The sequence below is a fragment of the Bactrocera neohumeralis genome, unplaced genomic scaffold, assembly GCF_024586455.1.
Source record: "Bactrocera neohumeralis isolate Rockhampton unplaced genomic scaffold, APGP_CSIRO_Bneo_wtdbg2-racon-allhic-juicebox.fasta_v2 cluster09, whole genome shotgun sequence".
NCBI classification, from domain to species: Eukaryota; Metazoa; Arthropoda; class Insecta; order Diptera; family Tephritidae; genus Bactrocera; species Bactrocera neohumeralis.
The window spans coordinates 1,968,056-1,984,720 of record NW_026089622.1 but is presented as its reverse complement, the minus strand read 5'-3'; positions in this window follow the sequence as shown (position 1 = coordinate 1,984,720).

Sequence of the window (16,665 nt, the reverse complement as noted above, 5' to 3'; positions counted from 1 at the left end):
GAGCTCTTAATATTAATATTAAGAGGTGCCTGTTTCAAATTTTCTGTTTTCCATATAAATAACATGGAAATAAAATCATTTTTTTTGTGGTGGTTATTGTGCGGAGGTTATTATATGTGCACGCGATGGCTGCCAGTAGGGATGATGAACTCAATTCGGATTCTACTCGATAATCGAGTTTTCTCGTAAAATAATCGATTTTTCGGAATCGATCTTCAGTATTCGAAGTCAATTAAGAATCGATTCTTGACATTCGAAAAATCGATTATTTTACGAGAAAACTCGATTATCGAGTTTTTAGAATCGGAATCACATTTTCGAAAGTTTTTCAGTTGAAAAAAAAGGTTGCCTCAGAATGACACACCCTAGTATGTATGTAATTATTCTCGCATATTATATTGGACTGCGCAGACCAATTTCAAACAACCTACACTTATTTTCACATACTTACTTAATAATTTATATTAACTGCTGCTGTCATTTCCAATTCTGTTTTGATTTTCAATGCTACAAAAACAAATGAAGTAATTATTTGCAAAATATTGTAAAAAATGACACAAATTTCATCCACTTACCTTCTGTTTTACGAGCGAGTTATTACTTTAACCTTTAACCACCACCTTATGTTTCAGTAAACATTAAAGAAAAATCACAAAATAACTTTATCTTAGAACAATAGAAGCGCACTATCAGTACAACAAACAATAACAACCCAAATAGTTATTTACTAGTAAACAACTAGCATCTCAATAGTATGAGCAGCGATAAGCATAGCCTATATAAGCAACTGGTACAATAGCCTTGACGTCACTTTATCATTATCGACTGCCGAGTAACAAGTTACCACTTGTAACACTTGTACAGTTTAAGTGTAATATATTCAATATTGAAGTACATGTGAATACGGTGAAATATTATACAAATAAAGGATCAGTCAGAACCAATCTCATTGGCTGACTTAAAATTATATATTTATTTTATTCCTAACGAGTAAATAAATTAACAGGCGCCCAACGTGGGGCAGCAACAAAAAAGGATCATCAATAATATCCTTAGTCAGTCTGCCTGAAAGGGAAGAACCTAGTCCCTGGAAACAAAAAAAGGATTCGTTTAAACCATCCAAGAAGTTTACCAGTGCATCATCCCACACAACGTCAATCAAAAGGGATTCACATAAAAATCATAATACAACAACAAATTGAAAGTAAAGGATCAATATACAATCCTTGGCAAACAACCTGCTTTCATAGAAAGAATGCCACATCAAGCAGCGCTCCAAGAATACAACTGGAGACCGATCTTTAGTAAAACAAATCAACAAATAAATCAGCAAGATGACTGAACAAGCAAATTTATGTAATTGCATTAACCAACGCAGTCGCCGATCTGCAACGAGAGTTATCCGAACTACAATTAGAAAGAAGTGCAACCATTCCACAACACAACAACAGAACAAATATGTTCTTACACCAGACCAGAAGAAGTGGATCTGAATATGTTTAAATCAATAACACAATTTAATGGTGATTACAACGAATACAGGAATTGGAGGAAAGTAGCAACCACATTAGTGGAAGACATACGACAATTCGAAGGACATAATATATATGCCTAAGCATTAATAATGATCAGAGGAAAAATTACTGGCAAAGCAGCACAGATCCTAATCAACCACAACGTAAAGAAAAACTTCCAAGGTATCATCGATAGGCTAGACGATTCCTATGCCGACAAACGACCAATATACGTTCTGGATTAAGATATGACGAAAATACAAGAAAAACAAGAAAAAACGTTAACTTCGGTGGCACCGAAGCTAAATACCCTTCACAGGTGCATTTCTGTTAGTAACTATGTGTTCTATTTTATTTATTGAATCTGCTTTTTCTTAAAGCCTAACAATAAGTTATAAAATCTTAAATCTAATTAAAAACTAGACAGGCTCAAGCAAGTGATTGAGCTGTTTTGGTGATACGTTGCTCCTTAGTACGCTGGCATATCTCTTCTTTTAAGTCGTGTTTGATCGCAGGAATGTACCAAAGCATTAGCCAGAGGGTTTGGGTGATCTCGGAGTTTAGATATATATTTAATTCTGCTGTCTTCTACTTCTTTCTTTACCATAGGGATACCAAGGTCTTTATGGATATTTTCGTTACGCATGTACCATGGTGAACACGTGATTGTTCTAAGCATTTTTGATTGAAACCTTTGTAATATATCAATATTGGTTGCACAGGTCGTACCCCACAGTTGAATGCCATACATCCAAATCGGCTTTATGACCGCATTATACAAAAGCACTTTGTTGTCTAGACTAAGTTTTGAGTTTTTATTTAAAAGCCAATTTAAATTTGCAGCTCTAATCTTCATACATGTTATTTTACTAGAGATGTGTTTTCTCCACGTGAGCCTTCTATCTAGGTGAATACCAAGATATGTTACTTCGTTCGCTTGGGGTACTAATATATTGTTTATTTTTACTGCCGGGCACATCTTTGGTCTTAGCGAAAATGTAATATGCTTACACTTCTGTTCATTCACGTTTATACGCCAGTTCGCTAGCCACTCTTCGACAGAACTTAAATTCTTCGCTAATATTCGTGATGCTAAAATGTGGCATTTGTTACGGCTCACTATAGCTGTGTCATCCGCAAAAGTTGAAGTTAATACATTATTAGCTGTTGGAAGATCTGCTGTATATATGATGTATAGTGTTGGGCCTAAAACACTGCCCTGGGGTACACCAGCTCTTATCTGTCGTTCATCAGATATGAAATCTCCCACTTTTACCACAAATCGTCTATTTTTTAAATAAGACTCCAATGTTTTATACAGTTCTAAAGGTAGAATTTTTTTAATCTTGTATAAAAGACCTTCGTGCCACACCTTATCAAACGCCTGAGCTACATCTAAAAATATTGCTGAACAGTACTCCCTGTGCTCAAATGCTTTCCTTATCTCGTTAGTAATTCTATTTACTTGCTCTATTGTGCCATGTTTCGCACGAAAACCGAATTGATGCATGGGTATTGTATTATTTTCATGGAGGAAAGGAGTTATCTTTGATAGTAATACTTTTTCAAATACTTTTGAAAGACAGGGTAGAAGACTGATTGGTCTGTATGAAGACGGCTGTGTTAAGTCTTTCCCAGGTTTATCTATCAAGATAATCTGCGACTTTTTCCATGAAATTGGATAGTATCCGAAACTAAGAATTGCATTGAAGAGCAAAGAGAGCACCTCTACAGCAATAATTGGTAACTCAATTAGCATTTTTGGGGAAATATTATCATATCCCGGCGCTTTTTTTGGATTAAGTTCTTTGATGATACAAATAATTTCAGAAGGTGAGGTCTTAAGAGACTCGATCGACTCTTTAGCTGTGTTGGGTAAGATTGACAGCATAAAGTTATTCTTTGGCAAATTGGGTTGAAATACCTTTTCTAGGTGATTTGCAAAACAATTAGCCTTTTCCTCGTCACTTCGAGCCCAATTTCCACCCAAGTCTCGTATTGGCATGTTGGAGTCAGTTGGTGGCTTCATGGACTTTTGGGCTTTCCAAAGGGAATTTTGCTTGTTTGAATTTGGACACAGCTTCTTTATATACATTTCGGTGTTCAATTCTTCCTCACGTTTGAGCGCTTTTTTTAATTTACGTACCGCAGCTTTCAATTGAAGCTGAGTGGAGGGGGAGCGATTTATCTGCCATTCACGTCTTGCACGCCTTTTTTCATTTACAAGCATTTCTATTTCTCTATTAGAGATTTTTCTGAAGCCAAGCGGATTACGAGTATATCTTTTGTTTGGTGTTGCTAAGACAGCTGCGCTGGTTATTATATCATTAACTTCTCTTATACTTTCGTCAATATCACTTTCTGTATTTATTTTGTACTCAATATTAATGTGGCTACTGACGTATTTTTTATATTTTAGCCAATTCGTTTTATAAGAAGTTAGACCCACTTTTGGATTAACGAATATGGGTTGTTCAAATAACTTTATTAGTACAGGAGAATGATCAGAAGATAGATCAGTACATGTATCAGCTGTTATGTGCGATTTATCTATATTTTTGATTACAGCAAAATCAATTAAATCTGGTATTTTCTTACGATCACTAGGCCAATATGTCGGCTTACCAGGAGATATTATTTCAAGGTTATTGTGCCTATTTATAACAGTTTGATACAACTGTCGTCCTTTCGGATTAATAAGACGTGAGCCCCAGTACGTGTGTTTTGCGTTGTAATCTCCACCTGCTAGAAATCTTTGACCTAGTGTTCCAAAAAAGTCTTTAAATTCGATTTCTGTAATTTTAAAACGAGGTGGACAGTATATAGCCGTAAGGTTTAGGTCACAACCCCGATTTTTTAGTGATATTGTTGTAGCTTGTAACTGTGGTGTAGCATGAGATTCTAGAGCATAATGGCTTAAACGATTTCTAATCAACACTGCCGTACCACCATGTGCTTTTCCATCCGGATGATTTGTAACATATAGTCTAAATCCCGGTATATTGAAATTATTTTTATTTGTTAAATGAGTTTCTGATATAAGCATTACATCTATGTTTTTTTCAGACAGAAATCTAATAATCTCTAATTTATGTTGGTTAACACCGTTAGCATTCCATATACATATATTTAGTAAGCTCATTTTTTACTTAATAAATTTTGCAGCATTTGATTTTGTGATTTTATTAAATCCTGGATCATGTTTTGCATGCTAGACATAAATTGTGTCATACACTGTGTAAGATTTATAATCATAGTTTCAATACCTCCATTTGGAGGATTTTGCGGCAGTTGCATTTGCACAGTGTTGCCTTTCACCACATTAGCATAGCTTCCTTGCATATTATTATTGATAGAAGTAATAGGTTTTGAACTTTTCTCTGAGGTTATTATAATATCATTACGGGGTGTTTGTAACATTTGGTTACGACGTGCTTGAATGCCCTGTGACAACTTCGATTTCAAATCTTTATATACAGGACAACCCCTGTAGTTAGCAGTGTGATTTCCTCCACAATTGCTGCATTTTTTATTTAATTCTTCTTTCTTAAGGGTGCATTTAGAAGTGGGATGTAAATCACCACATACCACACAAACACTGCGTAGAGTGCAGTATGATTTAGTATGCCCATATTCTTGGCAGTTAGTACATTGTACCGGACCGTTTCTTTTATGTGGTTCTTCCACAGTTACTCTACGATGCAGCAAATATTTCAAATTATATATTGGATGTGTTTCATTTTTTTTAAGTTGATTTGAGTTCGGCAACAACTCAATTTTAAACATTGGCTGAGGTACTTTGTTTCTATTAAATATATTTACAACTGTTTTAATTCCAAAACCGCATTCTTCCAATGCTTCTTTGACTTCACTAGAGTCTACGGCGGACTCTATACCCTTGATTACAACAACTAGGCCCTTAGAGCTCTTCAGTTGATACGAATAATAATTTTTGTTTTTATTTGACAAAAATTTAACTATTTCCATAAAACTTTTTTCAGTGTACGACTGAATTTTTGTTTCGTCTATATTGCCTTTTTTCAAAGGCACTATATGAAAATTGTTAGTGCCAACAATTTCACTTAATTTCGCAACAAGAGTATTACTGCTACGTTCGCGCAAATATATTGGAGGTGGTTTGGCATTAACGACTGTGGTGGTACCCTTCGCATCGTCGTCTGAACCATTGCTTAGTATGGCAAATCTGTTGCCATTTAAAACTTCCGTTTTAGTTTTATTTGGTGTGCCGCTTTGAAATTTTTTTGGATTGACCGCCGCCTTTGAAGGACTTAATTTCCTTTTTATATTGACGTAGCGGTCAATGCCTGTTTGTACAGACGGGCCTTTTTTTATTACGTTCTCACCTTGCGTTGTAATTTTCTTCGCTGCCTGTGCATTTGCTGGTAGACTGGTTGCTGTCAGTGCATTTGTTGTTGCCCGATTGCTGTTTTCTGCTGCTTCTGCTGACTGCGTTCTTTGCTGCGTTCCCTTTTCTGCTGATCGTCGCGATGACTCATCATCGCCGTTACCCTTTTTATTGCCAGTAGTTGTTATTGTTGTTGGGTCGACAAAGCTGAAGTAGGCATTTAGGGAATGCCTACGGCCTTGCTGGTGAGGCTGCGAAGCACTCATTTTTGTTTTTATTATTATTTTTTTTTGTTTTGTTTTTATCTATTTATTTCGTGCACTATTTGCTTGTGTTTATAAATAATAATTTGTGAGCACTTATTTTTTGTTGATTGTTTGTTTTTATTTTATTATTATAAATTGGTTACTTTTTTCACAATTTGAATACACGGAGCGAGTTAGAAAACACGTCCGTACACCTTGAAGGACAATAAATGAATGTGAAATACAGAATATGAACAGGATGAATATTTTTTTATTCTAAGGCATGGGTTACCAACGCTTGTATGGACCACAGAAGAAGGTAACTCAGTGTATATTTTAATTGATAGTGGTGCAGAAGAAAATTATGTCCAAATTCCCTCACGCAAAAAGGATAGAAGTCGAAAGTAAACAAGCCGCTACTTTACACGGTAAATCATTAATTAAATATAAAAAGAAAGTGAATATAATAGGATTCAGTATGCAATTTTTAGAACTCAATACCTTACAAGATTTTGATTTCTTGATAGGAATTAAAGGTTTAAAGCAAATGAAAGCAATGATAGATACAGAAAGAAATGTATTCATTTTGAAAAAGTATAAATTAACAAGAATAAATTATATGATAGGAGAAGAAATGTATAAAAAAGAAATAAATTAATTAATGAAAAGAAATGAGCAGAGTAAAACATTACCCTACGTAACTACAGTAGAGGCAGAAATCAGAACAGAAACAAATAATCCTATTTGGGTCAGACAGTATCCAAGTTAGCACATATACAAAATATACAGACAATTTTGTAAGTAAAATCTAAATCAGCAATATTTTGCATTGCTCAAGTAAAATTAAATCAAATAAAATTAATTTCCAAAAATTGCAATAACAAAAACACATTTCGTCGGCACTATAACAAGCGGAAACCGTGCCGCCGCAATGTGAGCCGTTTCACAACCAAACTGAGGTTCGCACTGGTTTTAGCTTACGTTATGATTATTTGATGTATAGAAATAAGTTCTAGCTAGTAAGAACTCGTACATATGTAAGTTTTTAGTAAGTAAGCAAAATTTGATTATAAAAACTAAGTAAATTTGTTGAATAAAGAGAGTTCAATTTTTGCCAGCAGCAAAGGTGCGTGTTGATATTATTGGTGGGCAGCATTAACTGGCGCCCGAGATTTCAAATTTAAATTGTCTATATCGGTTGAAAAAAGCAGCGTTAGAAAACTCTAAATCGCGCATTGATAAAATTGTTGTTGCCCGCGAGCAGAAAAAAAACAGCGTTAGGAAACTGCTGTTATCTAAACAAAGTGTTTAAAGTAACTCTAATCGCTCATTAATAAAAACTTCTGTTATCCGCGTGTAAGTAACTAAACAGCTTAACAAAACTGCTGTTATCTAAAAACGTGCTCAAAGATACTCAAAACTGTGCATTAATAAAAACTATTGTTGCCCATAAACAAGAAGGAATCAACGTAGAAAAGCTGCCATAACACCAAGTACTCAAAGTGACTCTAATACGACAATAATAACTGTGCAACTGAGAAAATTATTCTCGCAGCATATTCAACTGTGTAGACAAAAGTGCAAAACCACCAAGCCAACAATCAAAGCTTGAACTGTAAGAATTAAAATTAAGTTATTCACTTTTTTGTAATCAAATTTATGTATTGAGCAATTTAAAACAAATTGTAATAAGAGCAAGATTATAACAATTAGCAATAGAAAAAATTGTAAAAACTGGTGAGCCTCAGTATGGAGCAAGTACAAGAAGCCATCACACACTTGACGGGCGCTATAAACGCGCAAATCGAGCAAGCTAAGATATTAAACAATAGAATAAATCAATTAGAAGCTAGAATCAACCCACACAGCGAAAGCGCTAACCCAAATAACCTTATTCACTTAACAGAGGCAGACCTAGCCGAAATTAGTAGATTGCCTGATAGTGTAAAGAACCTACCGACATTCGAAGGAGACCCGATCCAATTTATCTCCTGGATCCACAATGTAGAATCTATTTTACAGGACTATGAGGTGATAAGGACGAAGCCACTCTATAGAGCCATCTTACGGCACATTAATATCATATAATATATTTGATGACGACTGGGGGACAATCAAGAGTTGCTTGTCACTGCACTACGCAGACAAACTCGACCTAAGGACCCAAGAACACGAACTAGGATCCTTATCTCAAAAGCACTTTAGCGTAGAGCAGTTCTATGCTCGAATTAATCACCAATTATCTTTTACAATCAATAAAATAAAGGGACAGGACTATTCCAGAGAAACAAGTAGCGTGCTACTAGAAACTTATAGGAACCGAGCCCTTGACGTATTTATCAGAGGCCTAAACGGTGAACTATCCAGGATGCTAGTCATCCAACGACCCAAGGAATATAGGTAGCTTAAGCCAAACGCAAAGAAACCAAATGAACCAAAAACAGGTATTTGTACCAAGGGAATTAAACTCGTTCGAAAAAAATCAAATCTATAATAAAAATATTCAAACTCAAGCGCTACCTCCACCTAGGCCAACCCAACCCAAGCCTGCGGTCCCGATGGAGGTAGACCCTTCAATACATTCACAAAAAATAAATTATATGAACCGACCGGTAAATATACCTTTAGTAAGGCCATCCAACAGTTCTTCAAATATTCCTAGGAAACACCCAAAATTATTTAATATTCAAACAGAGGAATGCTTAAAATCATTTCATGATATAAAATATCTGCTTATGTCTTCCGAAATCCTGGTATTCCGAGACTTCAATAAACCATTTATTTTGACGACAGATGCTTGGGGAAATCGGTAAAGATAGACCCATAACTTACATATCTAGATCACTCAATAAAACCGAGGAGAATTACTCCACAATTGAAACAGAAATGCTCGCCATAGTATGGTCCCTCGACAAGTTAAGGACCTACTTATATGGAGCTAAGGAAATAAAAATCCTTACCGACCACCAGCCGCTGACGTTTGCACTAAGTAACAGTAACAACAACGCCAAGCTCAAAAGGTGGAAAGCAAGGATAGAAGAGTATAATTCTAAACTCATTTATAAACCGGGAAAAACTAACGTAGTCGCTGATGCGTTATCACGGTTACCAATAGAAATAAATACGCTCACATCCACAGATGAAAATTCACAACATAGCGCAGAAGAGGATAGCTCAAAACTCATTCCTCATTGTGAAGCGCCATTAAATGTTTTCAAAAATCAAATTGTATTCTTAGAAGGAAAGGAGGAGATAATTCACGAAGAACCTCATCCAAGGTACCACAGGCACCGCATTACAAGTGAAGCTTACAATAAGGAAAAACTAATTGAAATCTTAAAAAGCGTTCTCAACCCAAATATAATTAATGGTTTTAAAATCCACGAAAAATATATTTCATTATTACAGCAGGTATACCAAGAATATTTCTCATAATTTCGTATCAGGATAACACAGAAAGTGGTTACTGATATCCCTGATGAGGAAGTTAAATTTAAAATAATAGAACAGGAACACAAAAGAGCTCATCGAAACGGTAAGGAAAATAAAGACCAGATATTGGAAAGATATTACTTCCCGCAGATGACTAAACTTATTAAAAAATATACTAAGTCATGTGAAATTTGTGAATGTAATAAATACGACCGACATCCACAAAACCCCAAGTTACAAGCAACTCCCATACCTTCATACCCAACAGAAATACTGCATATAGACATTATAGAAATATCCGGTGAAAAGTTTATTACGTGCGTTGACAAATTCTCTAAATTTGCGAAATTTTTTAGAATCAAGAATAAATCAGTATTGCATATCAGGGATAATCTGATAAAGCTTCTTCACTATTTTACTGTACCAAAGACATTAGTCATGGATAACGAGGGCAGCTTTATAAGCCCAATAACATTGAATTATTTAGAAGGATTAGGAATAGAGATCTATTTAGCACCACCCCAAAAGAGTGAGGTTAATGGTGCAATAGAACGTGTGCATTCCACTATTGTTGAAATAACCAGATGCCTCCAAGTGGAATACTCTGAATGCTTTATTAAAGAAATCATCAACATTGCAGTTGACAGATACAATAACACTATGCACTCAGTTACGAAAAAAAAGCCAGCCGACATTTTCTTTGGAAGAACGCAGAGAATTAATTTCCAAGATCTAACAAACTTTAAAGAAATAGTTAATTCTGACCTCCGAAATGAAACAGCCAGAAACCAAAAAAATATGTTAAGTTATCATAATACCACAGATTTCAGTAGCAAATGAAATTTTATCAGCGAGACGCTGATGCTTAAGAAAGGGGAGCTAGCACATATACAAAATATACAGACAATTTTGTAAGTAAAATCTAAATCAGCAATATTTTGCATTGCTCAAGTAAAATTAAATCAAATAAAATTAATTTCCAAAAATTGCAATAACAAAAACACATTTCGTCGGCACTATAACAAGCGGAAACCGAAGCGGAAACCGTGCCGCCGCAATGTGAGCCGTTTCACAACCAAACTGAGGTTCGCACTGGTTTTAGCTTACGTTATGATTATTTGATGTATAGAAATAAGTTCTAGCTAGTAAGAACTCGTACATATGTAAGTTTTTAGTAAGTAAGGATTTAAATTTTTGCCAGCAGCAAAGGTGCGTGTTGATATTATTGGTGGGCAGCATTAACTTCCATACCCCCAAGCGGATAGAGCTTTTGTGGAAACTGAAATAAAAAAATTATTAGATAATGAAATAATACAGCCAAGCAAAAGCCCGTACAATTCACCCATATGGACAGTTTCTAAAAAGGGGAATGACGAGCAAGGCAACCCAAAAAGACGCATGGTTATTGACTTCCAGAAGTTAAATGCGCAAACAATCGCTGATAGATATCCCATTCCGGACATCTCCATGATGCTCCAAAGCTTAGAAGAAGCACAGTACTTCACGACGTTAGATTTGGAATCAGGATTTCATCAAATTAAAATAAAATAGTAGACAGGAAAAAAACAGCATTTTCAATAAATAATGCCAAATATGAATTTCTACGACTACCATTTGGACTGAAAAACGCACCGTCGATCTTTCAAAGATGCGTTGACATGTATATAGATGATGTCCTAATATACATATTCAGCTAACCCTGAACAACATATGAAAGATATCACCAATATAATACACACTTTGCACGCAGCCAACAAGAAAATCTCGGATGAAAAGTCAAAATGTTTTCAAAGACAGAATTTTTAGGACATATAATTAAAAACGGTAGAATTACAGTAGATCCAGGAAAAATAGAAGCTATAGATAGTTACAAAACCCCTACAAATTTGAAAGACTTAAGATCTTTCTTGGGAATGACCTCATATTATAGAAAATTTATAAAAGGATTTGCATCCATAACGAAACCATTAACACTCTACCTACGAGGAGAGAATGGTAATATTTCAAAGAATAAAAGTAGCTCAGTACATGTAAAATTAGATGACGAAGCACTTAAAGCAGTTGAAACACTAAAAAATAAACTAAAAGAACAAATAGAATTATTCCAACCAGATTTTGGAAAAGGATTTGATTTGACTACAGACGCAAGCAATCATGCGATTGGAGCTGTGTTGTCACAAGGCAAGAAACCTATATCATTCATTTCTCGTACATTAACGCGAACTGAACAAAATTACTCAAAAAACGAAAAAGAAATGTTAGCAATCGTTTGGGCACTCAAGAAACTTAGGAATTATCTGTATGGTCTCACTAGTAATACTACTATTTACACCGATTATCAATCCCTGATTTTTTCAATATCAGAGGACAACCCAAATTCAAAGTTAAAACGATGGTAAAATTTTATAGAAGAATACGGAGCAAAAATTACATATATTAAAGGAGATTTAAATGTAGTAGCCGACGCAGTCAGATGTCAAGTAAACGTAACTACGAACGACTCAATACACTCGCAGGAATCATCCTTGTCAATCAGAATTAAAGATGTCATTGCTCCACTGAACCAATTTAAAACACAAATTGTGATAAAAAAGTGTGAACAAAATGCATTAGAAAGAGCAACAATTTTTGCAAACCACGAGAGATTTTATGTTAATTACATCACATCACAAGACTTGATAGATACACTAACGAAAATTATCAAACCCAATATCACGACCGCATTTCACACTACACTAGAAACCTGGTATGAAATTCATGATATTATAAACTCTTCATTTAATATAGAGAAAAAGGTTTTTTGTCAAAATCTATTAAAGGACATTACGAGTGAAGAGGATAGAGAAAATATAATTAAACATACGCATGAAAGAGCGCATAGAAACGCAAAAAATAATACATTAGAGATACTAGAAACTTGCTATTGGCCAAATATAAAAAATGATGTAATCCGACTAACTAGAAATTGTAGCATTTGTAAAGAGAACAAATACGAACGCCACCCGACAAAACAAGTTTATGCAAAAACACCCATACCTGAAGGTATAGGCACACAAATACAAATGGACATATTTGAAATCGATAAAACAATGTATCTCTCATGTATAGATAGATTCTCAAAATACGCATATATGAGAAAATTAAACGACAAAAGAGAATTCTACAAAATATTAGAGGAAGTACTCATACAAATATTCCCATTTTGTAATAAACTAATGACTGATAACGAGACTATATTTAATAGCATTGCAGCAAAAGCTCTATTCCAACGGCTATATATTGAACATTCAATGACCGCAGCAAACCATTCAACATCGAACGCTCAAGTTGAACGGCTGCATTTAACCATTCTGGAAATTACTAGAATGCGCATTAAACAAAATAAATCAACTGCGACTGAAGAACTATTCAACGCAATCAAGGAATACAATAGGACAATACATTCCGTCACAAAAAGGAAACCTATCGAATTATTTTTTGAAAGGAGCAAGACTGAAGGAATAAAAGAACTGATCGAAAATAAGCAGGAGTATATGCTATCATACCACAATAAAAAACGAACACAAAAGGAATATAAAACAGGACAAACAGTTTATGTGAAACAAAACCGACGAAATAAAACAAATCCACGCTATTTGAAGAAAACCGTACAAGAGAATCGTGAGGACACAATTTTAACAACGGAGGGGAAGATCGTACACAAGGACAACCTCAGAAACAATGATGATGATAACGCTAACATTAATCCTAGCAATATCCTTAGGTCAGGAAATAACCGACTTACAAGATCGCAAGTACGTGTTAACCGAGACTGACCCATCATTTTTGTATCAAGAACATGAGTACCTATTCCATATGACGAACTTAAACAAAATACTTAAACCATACTACAAAATCGCCGAACATAAAGGAGAGATGCCTAGCGAAGACGCAACAGAAACAGCATTGTTCAACAGAATAGAAATCCTCAGAAAACAACTACTGAATAATGGACGAGCCAGACGCTCAAGATCTCTTGATTTCTTAGGATCGATTTTGAAATTTATCACAGGAGTCCCAGACCACGTCGACCTGATTGAAATTAAAACAATACTCAACGACATAATTGAAAATAATAACAAACAAAGACAAATTAATTCCAACTTTGAAATAATGATGAAAACATTTAATATTAAGACAATTAAACAAAAAGTTGTATTGCAGGAATTATACAAGGAGTTATTTGACTTAACTATGACAATTAATTTCGCGAACAACGGAAATTTTTATTCAGCAGCAATAAATACGGACGAGATTGAAAGGATATTAGGAAAGGGACAAACTAGTATACCGGTTATTGACATACTCGAATATGCAGACACGCATGTTGGTAGATTAGACGACACTTTCATTGTAATTTATAAATATCCAGTCATTGAAAAGATATGCACAACATACAAAGTTACTCCATTATCCTATCGTCAAGGCATTTTGGATATGAATAAAATCGTAAGTAAATGTGGAGATAAAATAATATTAGCATCTAAATGTAAAAGTAATTTAAGTAAATATATTTGTAAACAAGAACCTAATGACAATTGTACAATACCAATGATCAAAGGTTACGAAGCCCATTGTAATGTTATCCAAGAAAATAACGCACCTATTACAGATTTAGGACATGGTAATGTTGTATTACAAGGAAAACATATTTTAAACGGAAAATCAATTGAAGGATCGAATTTAATACAATTTAATGAAACAATTATTATTGACTCAGAAGTATTCCACAACCAGGAACAAGAAATTAAAGATTATATTATAGCTAATGGAAACGAAAGAATTCACATTCTTGAAATATTGAAATCAGAAAACGAATATCAATTTGACAACATTAAAAAATTAAACAAATTTTAATACCATTTGAAGAACACCCAATCAAGAATATGTTCATAACTATAGGAGTACTTGTAGTCCTGGGATTAAGTATATTTGTAATATTCAAACTATATATAATTTATCAAACAACTGTATATCTAAGAAACTACAACGCTACCATAGAACGTGTAGGAATGACTCATCTACTCAAGACTCAAGTATAGATCAGGAGATCTACAACCTTATCTTTCAGTAAACATTAAAGAAAAATCATCAAAACAACTTTATCTTAGAACAATAGAAGCGCACTATCAGTACAACAAACAATAACAACTCAAATAGTTATTTACTAGTAAACAACTAGCATCTCAATAGTATGAGCAGCGATAAGCATAGCTTATATAAGCAACTGGAACAATAGCCTCGAGGTCAATTTATCATTATCGACTGCCGAGTAACAAGTTCTGTATACCACTTGTAAAGGTACAGTTTAAGTTTAATATATTCAATACTTAAGTACATGTGTATACTGTGAATTATTAAACGAATAAAGGATCAGTCAGTACCAATCTCATTGGCTGACTTAAAATTATATTTATTTTATTCATAACGAGTAAATAAATTAACTCGCGCGCATGTAATACATTATATTGATAAGTGATAAAATCATGATTTGAATTTCTGAATGCGCACATGCGTATACATAACGCACATGCGATTATAATATGAGCATGTGCAGACATAAGATTAATATAATAGAAGATGTACATTCATGCATACATACATACATATGTATATATTGTTGTGATAAATTTAATTTCTATTAGTAGGAAATATAATATAACACAAAAATATTTATTAGAATAGTATATTATGTAAAAATCAAAGAAAATTATTAAAGATGCAAGTCCAAATTGACTATAAATATTACTATGCATGCATTCATACAAAATTATACTCATATCATAATTATGTTTACATGTCAATATTGAATTGCTGACGGCAAAACCAAAAGCATACATATTTGCATACATTGCGATTCCCAAGTTGAAAGAAAAATTTAAGCATGAAAATATCACAATGCTGTTGTTGGGAGCATCATAAGGACCATGCGTACATATATTTATGTCTCTTCATATTCTTGGGCATAAATAAACAATAAAAACAATCAGCATCTCAATAGTTGGGCATAGCCTATATAAGCAATTGGAACAATAGCCTCGAGGTCACTTTATTATTATCGACTGCCGAGTAACAAGTTACCACTTGTAACACTTGTACAGTTTAGGTGTAATATATTCAATATTGAAGTACATGTGAATACGGTGAAATATTATACAAATAAAGGATCAGTCAGAACTACTCTCATTGGCTGACTTAAAATTATATATTTATTTTATTCCTAACGAGTAAATAAATTAACTATCGCGAATGACATGCGTCTTTCAAACGTTTTTTCATTACCCTTTTTGGGATTTTTATTTGACACTTTTGACAATTATGTTCTCAATAATTTACGATTTTTCGCCCTAAACGGACGTGTATTGATGCGCTCCGTAGAAACTTTCTTTAAAAAACAAAAATAAAAATAAACAAATACCAATAAAGGTACCAGCAAGCACGCAGGCAGCGAAGAATAACATAACGCATGGTGAGAATGTACCATTAAAAAAAGGCCAGTCTGTGCAAACTGGCATTGATCGCTACGTTAATATAAAAAGGAAATTAAGTCCTTCAAAGGCAGCGGTCAATCCTAAAAAATTTCAAGTCGGCACACCAAATATGAATAAAACGTGAGTTTTAAATGGCAATAGATTTGCCTTACTAAGCAAGAGTTCAGACGACGTTGCGAAGGGTACCACCACAGTCGTTAATGCCAAACCCCCTCCAATTTATTTGCGTGAGCGTAGCGTGAAAAAAGTTTCATGGAAATCGTTAAATTTTTGTCAAATAAAAACAAAAATTATTATTCGTATCAACTGAAGAGCTCTAATGGCCTGAAGGGTATAGATGCCGTCGATTCTAGTGAAGTCAAAGAAGCATTGGAAGAATGCGGTTTTGGAATTAAAACAGTTGTAAATGTATTTAATAGAAACAAAGTACCACAGCCAATGTTTAAAATTGAATTGATGCCGAATTCGAATCAACTTTAAAAAAAAAACAAGTAAGGAAGGGCTAAGTTCGGGTGTCACCGAACATTTTCTACTCTCGCATGATAAAGTGATAATCGAGATTTCATTATACGTCATTT